This window comes from Phacochoerus africanus, chromosome 8 (assembly GCF_016906955.1).
Source record: "Phacochoerus africanus isolate WHEZ1 chromosome 8, ROS_Pafr_v1, whole genome shotgun sequence".
In the NCBI taxonomy this organism is placed as follows: domain Eukaryota; kingdom Metazoa; phylum Chordata; class Mammalia; order Artiodactyla; family Suidae; genus Phacochoerus; species Phacochoerus africanus.
In genome coordinates, this window is record NC_062551.1 from 49,510,896 (window position 1) to 49,527,675 (window position 16,780).

The 16,780-nt window shown below is 42.7% G+C and overlaps 1 long non-coding RNA gene across 1 annotated transcript; it reads left to right on the top strand.

Annotated features, from left to right (window-relative positions):
- The first annotated feature begins 2,432 nt into the window (after positions 1 to 2,432).
- Positions 2,433 to 4,787, top strand: LOC125134665 (uncharacterized). Its single transcript, XR_007136703.1, has 3 exons — positions 2,433 to 2,541; positions 3,321 to 3,431; positions 4,360 to 4,787. It is a non-coding gene; the product is annotated as an uncharacterized LOC125134665 (long non-coding RNA).
- The last annotated feature ends 11,993 nt before the right edge of the window (positions 4,788 to 16,780 follow it).

Genomic DNA, 16,780 nt, shown 5'->3' on the forward strand with positions numbered 1-16,780 from the left:
TCTTTCATTGTATTAATATTTTCCAAAACTGATTTTAGGTAGAACATAAACTAGCTTATACTTTAATATTCATATACTTATTTTAATGCATGTATAAAGAAATCTAAGCACATATCAAACTCATAATCTCACAGAAAATATTGCACAGGAAAAAGCTATTGTGTAAATTAACTTTAAAAAATTTTTTTTTAACTTTTTTGTCTTTTTAGGGCATATGGAGGTTCCCAGGCTAGGGGTCAAACTGGAGCTACAGCTGCCGGTATATACCACAGCCACAGCAATGCCAGATCTGAGCCACATCTGTGACCTCCACCACAGCTCATGGCAATGCCAGATCCTTAACCCACTGAGCAAGGCCAGGGATTGAACCTGTGTCCTCATGGATACTAGTCAGATTCGTTTCCGCTGAGCCACAACTGCAACTCCAATAAATTAACTTTATTTAAGAAAAATTATAAAGTAAATAGTGGAAGAGGTGGTATAAGTTATAGCAAAAAATCATAAAAGTGGTCCAGAAATGTCGGATGTTTCTTTTGAGAGCCATAATACTATAGTAACACACAGCTTCATTTTCAGGTACACCCTAACATTAGGGTCATGTAGGGCTGCAGAAAGAACAACAGAATAAGAGCCTCGGCCTGGATTTTAACTCCAGATGAGTCACCATTACCTTTGTGAACTTGGGCATTTCATTCGCTCTCTCTGGGTCTCAGTTTCCTCACCTGGAAATACAAGGGACAGTGATTTAGGTAATTAGTACAACTCTTTTAAAAGCAACTTGGTAATGATATTAAGAAACATAAAACGGTTCTTAACTTTTTTTTTTTTGTCTTTTTGCCTTTTCTAGAGTCGCTCCCACAACATATGGAGGTTCCCAGGCTAGGGGTCGAATCGGAGCTGTAGCCACCGGCCTACACCAGAGCCACAGCAACGTGGGATCCAAGCCACATATGCGACCTACACCATAGCTCACGGCAACACCGGATCCTTAACCCACTGAGCAAGGCCAGGTATCGAACCCACAACCTCATGGTTCCTAGTCAGATTTGTTAACCACTGAGCCATGATGGGATCTCCGGTTCTTAACTTTGGACCCAATAATTCCACTTGGGAAATCTTCCCCAAGGCAGCAATGCAACATTTGGAAAACAGTCACAAGCACTAAGAAAATTATCAATATCCAAAAATAAAACAATCTATATAGTCAGCAAAGGGAGCCATTAAATACTCTGGAGACATATACTGGGAAATGTTATGCAGTCATACAAAATGTCTGTTATAAATGTTGTAAGATGACACAGGAACAAGCTCATAAAGTGAACAAGAGGGAGTTCCCGTTGTGGCTCAGTGGTTAACGAACCCCACTAGCACCCATGAGGACACAGATGCAATCCCTGGCCTCGCTCAGTGGGTTAAGGATCCAGCGCTGCCGTGAGCTGTGGTGTAGGTCACAGGCATGGCTCGGATCTGGCATTGCTGTGGCTGTGGGGTAGGTTAGCAGTTACAGCTCCAATTAGACCCCTAGCCTGGGAATCTCCATATGCCAAGGGTGCAGCCCTAAAAAGACAAAAAAAAAAAAAAAAAAAAAAAGACATAAATAAATAAATAAATAAATAAAGTGAACAAAAGGAAATTTGTTTACATATGGTGGTTATCATTATACTTAAAAATCATATGCAGAAAACACACAAATATACTAACAATTGGTAAGATTTCTTGATGTGTACTCCAAATTCTCCCCAATATAGTTATGTTGCATTTAGAATGAGAAAGAAAAACTTTTCAAGTAAGAGGTTACAGAAATCATCTCCAAGATTCCTTCTGGCTCTAATATCCTGTGGCTTTTCTCTAGAACTAGAAGTAGAGGTCAGGAGAGAGTGAAATATCAAAAAACTGTAGACGGCAAGGACTATGCCTGTTGAGATTAACACCACTCAAAACAGGGCATGAGGAGTTCGCGTCGTGGCTCAGTGGTTAACGAATCCAACTAGAAACCATGAGATTTCGGGTTCGATCCCTGGCCTTGCTCAGTGGGTCGAGGATCCGGTGTTGCCGTGAGCTGTGGTATAGGTTGCAGACACAGCTCAGATCCTGTGTTGCTGTGGCTCTGGTGTAGGCCGGCGGCTCCGATTCGACCCCTAGCCTGGGAACCTCCATATGTTGTGGGAGCGGCCCAAGAAATGGCAAAAAGACAAAAAAAAAAAAAAAAAACAGGGCATGAGAACATTTGGAAGGGACCAATTACCAGATTGCTTAACCTAATTATACTTTTATGTAAATGAAAACTAGTATGTTTTTACATGTGTTTGGCTACTTTCAGTCAAAACTATTTTGTGGGATTCAACCATATTGATGTTTTTGTGGGATTTTTTTCTCATTGCTGTATCAAAGGATTCCACTGAAGAATTCCATAATCTGTCTTTTCCAGTGCTCATTCAACAGGATATCAGCAACCAGAGATAATTGCTAATAAAAGCCCTTCTCTGAAGCCAAAAGTTTCAAACTGGTGAAATCATATGGAGCTGGAACACACTAGCCAAGGTGAGGGCCTAGGGTGAGACACTGATTTGATTGACTGCTGCTCATGCCTTTCAGATTGATGAAGGTGCATATTCTTCCCTGAACTTCAGTGCCCAGGAATCAAAGAAACCTACTTCAGCACTTCCATCTCCATCAGCCACAGAAATGATTCATTCAGAAGTTAAAAAAAAAGAGTAATACAACCAGTCCTGCTCGCTGCACTGCTGACTTATTCCAAGCTTCTCAGCCCCATCCCCAGGAGACCCCTTTCCCCTCAGGGAAAATGGGAAGAGGGTCTTTCCCCCTCTTCATTCCCCAGTGAGGCTCGACCAGGCTGCCTGGTCACAGCCTCCTCCTTCGGTGTCAGTAGATGAAAAGGCACATGTAGGAGGAGGTCTGCAGGAAACCCAACCGTCCTTGTCAGTGACATGTGGCAAAGCAGACCTTGGGAGAGAGGTGCCAGGGCCTCTGCCCCTCCCCATTTCCTGACCTAAACTGGTTTTAAACTTGCCTGTTTAGAACATACTCATTCCTTCCCACCTCAGCCCTGTCCTACTAGAGTCTAACTTGAATGTGACATAACTTTGAGTTATATCCTTAACCACTGAAATGCACGTGCCAGAAAAGAAGAGAGAGAAAAAGGAGAAGCTTCTCCTAGTTCTCCAAAGCCCAGTGTGAATTAAACATCCACAGGAAAATACATACATAACTAATTTGGGACTGCAGATTCTATATCTTTTTCCACTGTGAAGGTTGTCTACCTGCAAGACCAAGGCCTAAATACCTTCTTGCTTATTTAGAGTACCGCCTGGCCCTTGGGAAGCCTGACTCCAGAGAACCTACTAGAAGCCACTAGAAAACTAGTTGTCAAGGTCTGTGAGTGATTCCTATGAAATACGCAAAAAACGCAGGTATGTTATAATAATTTATGGGCTTTATTCCAGGAAATGCCCATAGAGGTAGAGGTTATCGGTTTAGGGGACAGTCAGCTCTCAACAGAGACAATCTGCTGGGATTTGGGAAAGCAACTGAAAGCTACCCTTCAGAGATTACTGAAATAATTGGTAAAGAATGCACATTTGGGAGTATTGGATTGTTTTCCTTCCTTCCGAGATATTCTACAATTTTCTTTTTGTAACTGCTTGTTTATGGGAAAAGGGTTATGTTTACTTAGCTACCTGTGTGAGCCAATCTGACTGCCTTAGGGAAAGAAGCCTCCCAAACTCCCCAAGTCCCTCTGGCCAGGACCTTCGGTCCCCTCACAGGTCAGATCCATTCTACCCTGGATAACCCTCAGTTATTAACTCCACCAAGAATTAGCTGTTACCTCATTTCCTTCACTGCCAAGCAACTGAAACATGTGCTGTCTCTCCCCTGCCCCGTCACCTGATTCCCCCTGGCGCTCTGCACTGTTCCCAAGACAGAAGCAGCATAAAATCAGTACCCATCTCTTGGCCGATGCAAAAGTACATTCACTGCCCTCGTGTGGTTCACTTTTACAACATCTGAGATCACAGACAACATTTTCCTTCTTGGACATTCTCCTCCTACACCCCCACATCGGATGGGGGCGTAGGATGTACATAGCACTCCCACATCGGACCTTGACTCAGACCTGCCAGTCTCGCTCCACACCAGCCTCGTTCCACAGCTTCCACGACGCTCTGCAGACGGCTCCTTCATCGATACCTCCAGCCCTACCACTTCCCAGAGCTCAGACACTCACATCCAAACACCTTCTGAAATCACTCCCCACCTAAATGGCTTCCCCCACAGCACACGCATTCCTCTCAGGGACACCACTGCTTCCTCATCCCTTGCTCTTTTGTTTCCTCATAGGAAAGCCATTCAACTCTCAGGGAGCGCGCCCAGTGTCCCAGTTCTGAAGAAATCGCCAAAAAGCCAAACGTGGTTGGTCCAGCATCAACTTGCTATAACAAGAGACTAAGGACAAAACACAGACACAAGGAAGCAAGGGCCCATTACCTGCTACCCTGTCAATCTGAGTCACAGGGGCATTCACCACCCTCAAACCTTTAGTCATGTTCACAGGCACTGAGAAGCAGCCAGCACCGAAGCTAAAGTTGACAGAAACCAAAAGCCATCCCAACAAACCAACCAAAACCAACAGTAAGGCTGAACTAATACAATCAGGACATTTTATAGATGATTCTGATGATTCACGCATTCAACATCATTTACTGAGGATTTACTATATGTCATTACTCAGCCTCTTGGTGAGAAAAACATGGTAATTATTAAACAAAGCCCTTATTTGGATCTTTATTCAAAAAATTCTCCTAAAAACATGAGAAGGGAAGGAAAGGGAAAAACTATGAGATAACCGCAAAAATGCAAACACTGAATATTTTATGATACTGAGGGAGAATTACTTTTTGGGGTGGCAATGGTACTTGATTACGTTTTTTAAAGCACCCTTATATTTTAGTAACACCACTGCAATATTCACAGATGGGATGCTTTGATATCTGGGATTTCCTTCAGAACAAGCCAGGTTTGGGAAAAGGAGTATAAATGCAACCAAGCTGGCCATGACATGACAGTTGCTGAAGCTGCATGATGAGCACATGTAGATTCATTATATTATGAGCGTTACTCCTGTAACTATTTGAAAATTTCTGGAATAAAAAAAGTCCTTGCTCTCCAGAACTTATAACACAAGAGTCAGATAGTTCAACACACAGAACACAAGTAGTTAAACAAAATATACGCAAAGTGCTAGTCGAGCTCTAAGGACAGTGACTGCCCCGGGAGAGGCAGGAGTCAGACCCGATGTCAAGGGAGCGGCTCCCTTGACCAGAGTCTTTAAGGAAGAGTCTTCCGGGCAAAAAGGCAGGCAAGCGGGTACCAAGCCTGTGGATGCGAAGCTGCAAAGCTTCCACACACTCTTCTGAGGACTCACTAGAGGCCACGTTACCTTCTAGAGCCAGACCAGCTGTGCTGGAGCACCTGCTCCGGAGTCCCTACCGGGAGACTCCAGGCAAGCTACCCGTAGTGTCTCTGCCTCAGACGCTTCACCTATAAAACGGGGATTATAACATTACCCACTTCACAGGGCTGTTGTCAGGACTCAGTGAGTTAATCTGTGTGCAAAATGCTTAGAAGACAGCAGGTGAGCAATAAATGTTTGCTGTTCTTGACAGAAGCAGTATCCCAGCCCACACCACCACGCATCTAGAAATTCTCATCCAGTTTCTCTTTGTTGTTGTCTTCTTTCAGTTAGACTGTACATGGTAAGTGGGGACTATGTCTATTGATCTCTACAGCCCAGAACCTAGCCTAAAGCCAGGTCCATAATAGCCACCGATCAGGCAACTCTTCTTGCAGGCAGCAGGGGTGGGACCACCCAAAGTCTCTGTCTAGCCCCCTCTTTATTCTCCTATGGATCAGACCCTCACTTCCTACAGTTCTTTGGTTTTCTTTAGCTTCCTTCCTTCTTTGCACCTCATCTCTTGGTCTGTCCCAGAGATGCCAAGTTCCTATGACAGTCCTGCCCCCTTCTCTCATACTCCCCAGCAGTGGGGCCTTCCTTTTTGGTGGGCCTGCACTCCCTTGGCTGTGGCTCACCACCACCACCCCCGGCCCCCTCAGGCTATTTCCACACGGCCCACTCTAGTCCTCTCCAGGACAGACCTCCAAAGCCCAAGCCTTAGCACCCAGGCCCCGCTTGTGCATCACAGTCCAACCATCTGCCTGGCTCTCTCTCTGCTTTGCTGTTCTCATACCAGTGGCTGCGCTTTTCTCTGAGGCTTTGAGAATCTCCCTCCTGCCCGGCTGATCCCCGTGAGGCAGCGGGCCTTCCACTGTGTGGAATCCTTTCCTTTCATAGCCCCTCCCAGGAACACTATTCCCATCTTGATTCCTTTTTCTCTCTCTTTTTTTTATTTTTCTCTCTTCTCTTTGTTTACTTTTCCTTTTTTCCTACCCAGTTATGTGGAGGTTTTCTTGCCTTTTTGGAAGTCTGAGGTCTTCTGACAGCATTGAGTAGACGTTCTGTGAGAACTGTTCTAGATGTAGTTTTTTTTTCTTTTTATTTCTTTCTTTTTTTTTTTTTTTTCTTTTTAGGGGCCACACCTGTAGTACATGGAAGTTCCCAGGCTAGGAGTCCAATTGGAGCTACAGCTGCTAGCACACACCACAGCCACAACAATGCCAGATCTGAGCTGCATCTGCAATCTACACTCCAGCTTGTGGCAAAGCCAGATCCTTAACCCCCTGAGCAAGGCCAGGGATTGAACCCACATCTTCATGGATAACAGTCAGGTTCTTAACCTTCTGAGCTGAAATGGGAACTCCTAGATTTTTTGTTAATGTATTTCTGGGAGAAGGTGGGCCACATCCTACTCCTCCACCATCTCTCTCTCTCTCTCTCTCTCTCTCTTTTTTTTTTCTTTTTTAGGGCTGCACCGATGGCATATGGAGATTCCCAGGCTAGCAGTCTAATTGGAGCTACAGCTGCGGGCTTACACCACAGCCAAAGCAATGCCAGATCCGAGCCACATCTGCAACCTACACCACAGCTCACGGCAACACCAGATCCTTAACCCACTGAGCAAGACCAAGTATCAAACCTGCAACCTCATGGTTCCTAGTCAGATTTGTTTCTGCTGCGCCAAGACAGGAAATCCTCCTCTACCATCTTGATCTGTCTCTTAATTTGTAAAATCGATTGATAATTCTTGCCTATAACAGGTATTACTATAGTCTTAGCAAAACTGTGATTTTTTTTTTTGCTTTCATCATTCCTTTCATATTTATTAAGATTCTACTATAAGAAAAAGAGCTGTTCCTTCTCTCATATTTATTTAGGTATTTGATTATTTATTTTTGTAAGACTCAGGGATGGTTGTGTATTATAATCCATTACTGTCCTTATTTACAATGTTACCCTTATTGTCCCACTGTTGCTCACAAGCCACTGAGCTCAAGGTGTTTTGGTGTGTTTTTGACATGTCCTTTCTTTAGCAGTTCCTGACCTTCTCACACCACAGGATATTCCAGGCTCGTCTTTTTTTTTTTTTCAATATTTGCAAACCATATTTTTTTGGCCATGCCTACAGCATGTGGAAGTTCCAGGGCCAGGAATGCAACCCATGCTACAGCAACCCAAGCCGCTACAGCAACAACACCGGATCCTTAACTAACGGCGCTGCAAAAGAACACACCGAACTCATCTTGCACTTCCGTTCCCCAGCCCTGCAGTCAGCTGCTCCTTTCATGGGAGAATGATATTCACAAACCTTGGGCACTAGGTATTGCCTGTTGCTGCTAGGGCTAGTGCGTCTGGGCCCGCTGGTGGACAGAGCTAGGAAACAGATGATGCGTACACACACCAAAGTACTTTTTTTTAAATCCCTGTTTTAAAATTATATAAATGAGACACAGAAACATTAAGTAACTTGGCCAAAATCACAATGATAATAAGTAACAGAACTGAGAAGTCAAAATAATAATAGATCTACCACAAAACTAAATAAGTGGAAGTAACTTCTTTACACATACAAGTGAGCAGAGAGCAATAAGCCTGATATTCCAGCACAGAAACACACTTAGGGAAATAACTACAAGTGTGCAAAAATAACCAGGATAATAACAATCATGAACTGAACGCCTGCTTGAGACTGGGCCCACAGTAGCTCCTTCAGTCATAACAACATTGCAAGGTGGATACTAATATCCATTGCTTTTTTTGGGCTGCATCTGCAGCATATTGAAGTTCCCAGGCTAGGGAGCGAATGAGAGCTGCAGCTGCTGGGCTACATCACAGCCACAGCAATGGTAGATCTGAGGTGCGTCCGTGACCTATACTGCAGCTCATGGCAATACCGGATCCTTAACCACTGAGCAAAGCCAGGGATCAAACCCACATCCTCATGGATACTAGTTGGATTCGTTACCACTGAGGCACTGAGTTACAGAGTGGGTATTAGTGGAGAACCAAAGGTCATAAAAGCCAAGTGACTTCTCCAAGACTACGTAGTTAAATGATAGAGCAAACAAGCAGTTGACCCCAGGTCTGTCTGGATATAAAGTCCATGCTCTTTCACTGTATCAATGTTTTCCAAAACTGATTGTAGATAAAACATAAATAAGCTTTTATTTTAACAGTCATATGTTTATTTTAATGCATCTTGGAAATAAATCTAAGCATTATCGAACTCATAATCTCATGGAAAATATTGCATAGAATGAAGATATTATATAAATTAAATTTATTTAAAGAAAAAAGTATGAAATAAATAATAGTAGAGGTAGTATAAGCTATAGAAAAAATAATTAAGATGGTTCAAAAGTGTCTGATGGGAGTTCCTCTCGTGGCTCAGTGGAAACGAATCTGACTAGCATTTATGAGGATGCAGGTTCAATCCCTGGCCTTGCTCAGTGGATTAAGGATCCAGCATTGTCGTGAGCTGTGGTATAGGTCACAGATGCAGCTTGGATCTGGTGTTGCTGTGGCTGTGGTGTAGGCCATCAACGACAGCTCTGATTCGACCCCTAGCCTGGGAACCTCCATGTGCCACAGGTGCAGCCCTAAAAAGGCCAAAACAGACATAAAACTACAGTAGCCTGTACCTTTGTTTTCAGTTACACCCTGATATTAGGGTCATGTAGGACTGCAAAAGAATAACAGAGTAAGAGTCTTGAACCTGGGTTTTAACTTGAGGTGAGTCACCATTTCCTTTGTGAACCTGAGCATTTCATTTGCTCTCTCTGGGTCTCAGTTTCCTCCCCTGAAAATAAAAGGGGCAGTGGGAGTTCCATGGTGGCTCAGTGGTTGGTGAATCTGACCAGGATCCATGGGGACACAGGTTCAATCCCTGGACTTGTTCAGTGGGTTGGGGATCTGGCAGTGCCGTGAGCTGTGGTGTAGGTCACAGATGCAGCTCAGATCCCATTTTGCTGTGGCTGTGGCCGGCAGCTGTAGCTCTGATATGACCCTTAGCCTGGGGACCACCATATGCTGCAGGTGCAACCCTAAAAAGATGAAAAAAACAAAAATAAAAGGAGAGTGATTTAGTTAATTAGTACAACTCTTTTTTTTTTTTTTGTCTTTTGTCCTTTTAGGGCCTCATCCACAGCATATGGAGGTTCCCAGGCCAGCGGTCCAATCGGAACTATAGCTGCTGGCCTACACCACAGCCACAGCAACTTGGGATCCTTAACCCACTGAGCAAGGCCAGGGATCGAACCCACAACCTCATGGTTCCTAGTCAGATTCGTTTCCTCTGTGCCACGACGGGAACCCCAGTACAACTCTTTTAAAAGCAACTTGGTAATGATATCAAGAAGCATAAAGCTGTTCTCAACTTTTGACCCAGTAATTCCACTTGAGAAATCTTCCCCAAGACAGCAATTCAACATTTGGAAAACAGTCACAAGCACAAAGAAATTGATCAATATCCAAAAAATAAAACAACCTAAGTATTCAGCAATGAGACATTTAATAATCTGGAGAACAAATACTTGGGAGTGTTAGGCAGTCATTCAAAACATCAGTTATAAATGTTTTAAGACAACACAGGAACATGCCTACAAAGTGAACAAAAAGAAATTTGTTCACACACTGTGGCTATATTTAAAAAATTATACACGGAGTTCCCACTGTGGCTCTGTGGAAATGAACCTGATTGAGATCCACGAGGATGTGGGTTTGATCCCTGGCTCAGTGGGTCAAGGATCTGGCATTGCTGTGAGCTGAGGTGTAGGTTGCAGACATGGCTTGGATCTGGCATTGTTGAGGCTGTGGCATAGGCCAGCAGCTGCAGCTCCAACTCAACCCCTAGCCTGGGAACTTCCACATGCCGCAGGTGTGGTCCTAAAAAGCAAAAACAGAGAAAAAGAAAAAGAAAATAAATACAATTAAATGAGGAGTTCCCATTGTGGCTCAGTGGAAATGAACCTGACCAGCATACATGAGGACACAGGTTCAATCCCTGGCCTCGCTCAGTGGGTTAATGATTTGGTGTTGCTGTGGCTGTGGTGTAGGCGGGCAGCTGTAGTTCCAATTCCACCCCTAGCCTGGGAACCTCCATATGCTTCGGGTGCAGCCCTAAAAAGACAAAAAAATAATAATAACAATTAAATTAAATTAATAAAAAATTAAAAATGAATCATACGCAGGAAACACACTAAAATTCCAACAGCTGGCAAGAGCAAAGATTTCTCTATTTGGACTTTATAAATTCTCTCTAATATAGTTATGTTGCATTCAGAATGAAAAAGAAAAACTTTTCAAGTAAGAGGTTACAGAAATCATCTCCAAGATTCCTTCTGGGTCTAATATCTGTGGCTTTTCTCTGGAACTAGAGGTAGAGGTCAGTAGAGAGTAAAACACTAGAAAACTTCAGATGGCAAGGACTATGCCTGTTGAAATTAACACCACTCAAAACAGGGCATGAGGATATTTGGAAACAGCACTTGGGGAAATGATGCAACGCCCTCCATCTGTGTGGTAGAAAGGGCACGAGTCTGGGAAACGGGAGAGCTGGGTTGAACCAGATGCTGCTCCAAGGGCCCTCTCTGGATGACTGTCCATCCACTTACCGAACAAACATTTACCAAGTGCCTGACATGTGTCAGGAACGATAAAGTTGAATCACTACTGAGCCATTGGTTCAGAGTCTAGTGAGGGAGAAGATTTTTAGTTTGCCAGGACTGCCACCCACAGACTGGGCGGCCTAAACAAGAGAAACTTATTTTTTTACAATTCTGCAGGCTGGAAGTCCAGGATCAAGATGTCAGCAACTTTGGTTACTTCGGAGGCCTCTCTCCTTGCTATAACCTCGCGTGGTCATTCCTTGGGCACATACATGCCTCATGTTTCCTTGTGTGCCCAAATCTCTTCTTCTCATAAAGATTCCAGACAAACTGGATTAGAGCCCAACCTAAGGGCCTCATTTTAACTTAATCATGTCTGTAAAGGCCCTATCTCCGAACAGTCATTCTGAGTTATTAAGGGTTACAGCTTTAATGAGGTTTGGGGGACACAATTCAATCCAAAACACATTACAAACAACAAACTATAAGTGTAATTGTGCAATGATAGAGCTGCATTCAAATGGGATGGGGAATCATGTGAAGCCATAATTAAGTCTGACAGGAAGTAGCAGCAATTCCTATACAGACGAAGCATCATCTGGACCCAGTTCTAGACCAGAATTTCTATAAAACAGCGTCCTTGATTGTCATAAAAATATCTTAGGTATCACAAAATTGGAATAAGACAGCATCAGGTGATAAGACAGGCTTGAATAGAGTCCAAAAGAGGAAAGGATTCGTGCCAGAGGAATAGAGGTAAATACCATCCTCTTGCAGTTAGCTGATCTGGGATTATGGATTCAAATAAAACTAAACATGAGGTCAGGTGAAGTTCCTGACTGGTTTATGGAATAATCTTCTCTTTGTTCTCTTTCCTTAAGTCATGAGAATTTTAATGTGTATAGGAGGGCTCAATGGAGGGAGGTTTTAAGGTCCTGATTAACCCCTACATTTTGTCCTCTTTTCCATCCAGAAGCTATTCTTTCTCCACCTACTTCCAGGTAACTTCTCTCTAGGCCAGATTTTCTTTTCTTTTTTTTCTTTTCTTGCTTTTTAAGGCTGCACTCATGGCATATGGAGATTCCCAGGCCAGGGGTGCAATTGGAGCTACAGCTGCCGGCCACAGCCACAGCCACAGCAACACGGGATCCGAGCTGCGTCTGTGACCTACACCACAGCTCAGGACAACACCAGATCCTTAACCCACTGAGTGAGGCCAGGGATTGAACCCGCAACCTCCTGATTCCTAGTCGGATTGGTTTCTGCTGCGCCATGATGGGAACTCCTCTAGGCCAGATTTTAAACCTTAATTCCTTATCCATTTAAAATGCTCCTCTCAGATAATGTGAGAAGAAAAAAAAAAACTGTGTGTGTGTGTGTGAGAGAGAGAGAGAGAGAGAGACTGGGTCACTTCGATGTACAGTAGAAAATTGACAGAACACTGTAAGCCAAATATAATGGAAAAAATAAAAATCATTACATAAAATAAATAAAATGCTCCCCTCACATACATATGTATGACTAGGTCACTTTGCTGTACAGCAGAAATCAGCACAACATTGTAAATCAACTATACTTCCATTTTTTTAAATGTTAAAGAAATAAAAAATATATCCTCTCTTGGATGTGGAATATAAATTGATGGAGCCACTATGGAAGGTTCCTCCAAAAACTAAAAACAGAGTTGCCATATAATCCAGCATCCCACTCCCAGGCATATGTCCAAACAAAACTATAATTCAAAAAGATACACGAACCCCAATGATCATAACATAACTACTTACAATAGTCTAGACATAGAAGCAAACTAAATGTCCATCAACAGATGAATGGATAAAGATCATGTGACATATAATATGAATATTATTCAGCCATTAAAAAAGAATGAAATTGAAAAAAAAGAATGAAATTGAAAAAAAAACTGAATGTTATTCAGCCATTAAAAAAGAATTAAATTGAAAAAAAAAAAAGAAATTGAAAAAAACCTGTGGCTCAGCAGGCTAAGAACCTGACAAGTATCCATGAGGGTGCAGGTTCAATCCCTGGCCTCACTCAGCAGGATAAGGATCCAGTGTTGCCACAAGGTGCAGCAAATGTGGCTCCAATCTGGCATGGCTGTGGCTATGATGTAGGCCTGCAGTTGCAGCTCTGATTAGACCCCTAGCCTGGGAACTTCTACATGCCACAAGTGCAGCCCTGGGGGGGCGGGGGGGGAATGAATGAAATAATGCCATTTGCAGCAACAGGGATGGACTTAAGAGATTTTCATACTGGATTTCCTGCTGTGGCACAAGGGGATTGGCAGCACCATGGGAGCACTGGGAAGCAGATTCGATCCCCTGCCTGGTACAGTGCTACTACAGCTGCAGCTGAAGTCACAACTGCAGCTCAGATCCGATCCTTGGCCCAGGAACTCCATATGCCACAGGGTGGACAAAAATAAAAATAAAAATAACCAGCGAGGTTGTCATACTAAGTGAAGTAAGTCAGGAAAAAAAAAAAAAAAGACAAAAACCATGTGATATCACTAATATGGGGAATCCAAAATATGATACAAGGAATCCCCTGCAAATTAAGGACCTGGTGTTGTCGCTGCTATGGTTTGGGTCACAGCTGTGGCAAGGGTTTGCTCCCTGGCCCCAGAACTTCCACATCCATGGTAGTGACCAAAAAATACATATATACATTTCCTATATATATGAATGACTCAAATGAACTCATTTATGAAACAGACTCACAGACAAAAAACAAACTTATGATTACCTAAGGGGGAAGATGATGGAGGAGGGATAAATTAGGAGTTTGGGATTAGCAAATACAAACTATTATATATAAAACAGATTAAAAAAACAAGGTCCTACTGTATAGCACAGGGAACTATATATCCTGTAATAAACCATAGTGGAAAAGAATATGAAAAAGAATACTGAATCATTTTGCTATGTCCCAGAACCTCACACAACACTGTAAATCAACTATATAATTTAAAAATAAAATTAAATACATACATACATATAAAATAATGTTTTCTTGAAGTACTCTAGACGCCTGAGTGGAAAAGGGAAAACAATGAAGCTATGCTCACCTAGGTAGCACATTGATGGGGGAAAAATATTCCCTTGGTGCTTTTGCTTTCCGGTGGCTGGAAGTGACATGTTTCCTTCTGACAGGGCCCATGAGAGGCCATAGGGATCAACACCAAGTTTCAGGGAGGTGGCTCCAATAAGCCATCCAAGAATGTGAGTGCAAAGGTCAGTAATTCAACACTGAAAATGGTGATGCGCCATCAAGATCCCAACTTGCTCCCTGAGTCCCTCTGAGACCAGAGCAGATGTTATCTGAGCTGACCTCACCCTGTTCCCTCTCCACCAGCCCATCACATGCAGCACCAACACTTATTTTCTTCCTGAGTCTCAAGCAAGTGCTAGACTCCTCCAAGGTCCAGGAGGGAGCTGGCTGAATCTCTGGCTGCCCTCTCCCCTCATCCTATTTCTCAATAGCCCAGGGCTTCCCTCCAAGACCTTCCTGGATCCCATTGTCAACCTTATTTTATTCACAGGTAATAATGGGATCAAGAACCAAAATGGCCTGCTCGAGATAAAGCAGCCACTAAAAGACAGACATCCAGATCTAATTACTCATTTTCGGTCTCCCTAATGATACCCTAATGCCTCCTGCAACCAAATTCTTGCCCAGAGAGGTCAGGCAAAACAACCTAGAAACTCTATCAGGCTAAAGCAAGCAAATAGAGGAAGGGATTAACATACTTGAAAAACAGGGCAACCACAAAGGAAAACTAAACAATACAGTCACAAAAACCAAAAATAAGAAACACAAGCATAAAATAAAAGGAAATCATCAAACCAAAAAAAGAAAGAAACAAAGGAGAAACATAGAATCAACTGGAAAACAAGGTTTAAAATGGCAATGGAGTTCCCATCATGGCTCAGTGGTTAACGAATCCGACTAGGAACTATGAGGTTGTGGGTTCAATCCCTGGCCTTGCTCAGTGGGTTAAGGATCCAGCGTTGCCATGAGCTGTGGTGTAAGTTGCAGACGCAGCTCCGATCCTGCTGTTGCTGTGGCTCTGGTGTAGGCCAGCCGCTACAGCTCCAATTAGACCCCTAGCCTGGGAACTTCCATATGCCTCAGGAGTGGCCCAAGACATGGCAGAAAAGACAAAAAAAAAAAAAGGCAATAAATACATATGTATCCATAATTACCTTAAATGTAAATACACTGAATGCTCCAATCAGAAGACATAGAGTGACAGACTGGATAAAAAAATAAGAGCCTACAATATGCTACCTACAAGAGACTCACCTTAGGGCAAAGGACAAATATAAATTGAGAGTGAGGGGATGGTAAAAGATATTTCATGCCAATGGAAAAGACAGGAAACAGGAGTTGCAATACTCATATCAAACAAAATAGACTTTAAAACGAAGGCCATAAAGAAAGACAAAGGAGGACACTATTTAATGATAAAAGGATCCATTCAAGAAGAGGATATTACCATCATCAATATATATGCTCCTAATATAGAAGCACCCAGATACATACAACAAATACTAACAAACATAAAAGGAGAAATTGATGGGAATAGTAGGAGATTTTAACACCACATTCACATCAATGGACAGATCCTCTAGACAGAAAATCAGTAAGGCAACAGAGATCCTAAATGACACAATAGAAAAATTAGACTTCATTGACATTTTCAGAACATTACATCCAAAAAAATCAGAATATACATTCTTTTTTCAAGTGCACATGGAACATTCTCAAGGATTGAACACATACTGGGGCACAAAACTAATCTCAATAAATTTAAGAGAATAGGAATTATTTCAAGCATCTTCTCTGAGCACACTGGCATGAAACTATAAATCAACTGCAGGAAAAGAAATGAGAAAAAACCAAGTACATGGGGACTAAAGAATACACTAATAAGAAACCAATGGGTCAATGACAAATCAAAAGGGAAATTTAAAAATACCTTGAAACAGGGGAGTTCCTGTCATGGCACAGTGGTTAACGAATCCAACTAGGAACCTGAGGTTGCGGGTTCGATCCCTGGCCTTGCTCAGTGGGTTAAGGATCCGGCGTTGCTGTGAGCTGCGGTGTAGGCCACAGATGCGGCTCGGATCCCACGTTGCTGTGGCTCTGGTGTAGGCTGGCGGCTACAGATCCGATTCGACCCCTAGACTGGGAACCTCCATATGCTGTGGGAGCGGCCCAAGAAATGGCAAAAAGACAAAACAAAAACAAAACAAAACAAAAAAACTCGAAACAAGTGACAATGAAAACACAACCATTCAAAATCTGTGGGATGCCACAAAAGCAGTGCTTAGAGGGAAATTCATAGTGATACAGGCCTTCCTCAAAAACAAAGAAAAATCTCAAATCGACAACTTAACCTACCACCTGAAAGAATTAGGAAAAGAAGAACAAACAAAACCTATAGTCAGCAGAAGGAAGGAAATCATAAAGATTAGAGAGGAAATCAATAAACTAGAGATTCAAAAAACAATAGAAGAAATCAATAAAACCAAGAGCTGGTTCTTTGAAAGAGTAAACAAAATTGGTAAACCTCTGGCCAGACTCAAGAAGAGAAGAGAAAAAAATCCAAATAAACAAAATAAGAAATGGAAAAGGAGAAATCTCAACGGGTACTGAAGAAATACAAAAAGCAAAACCA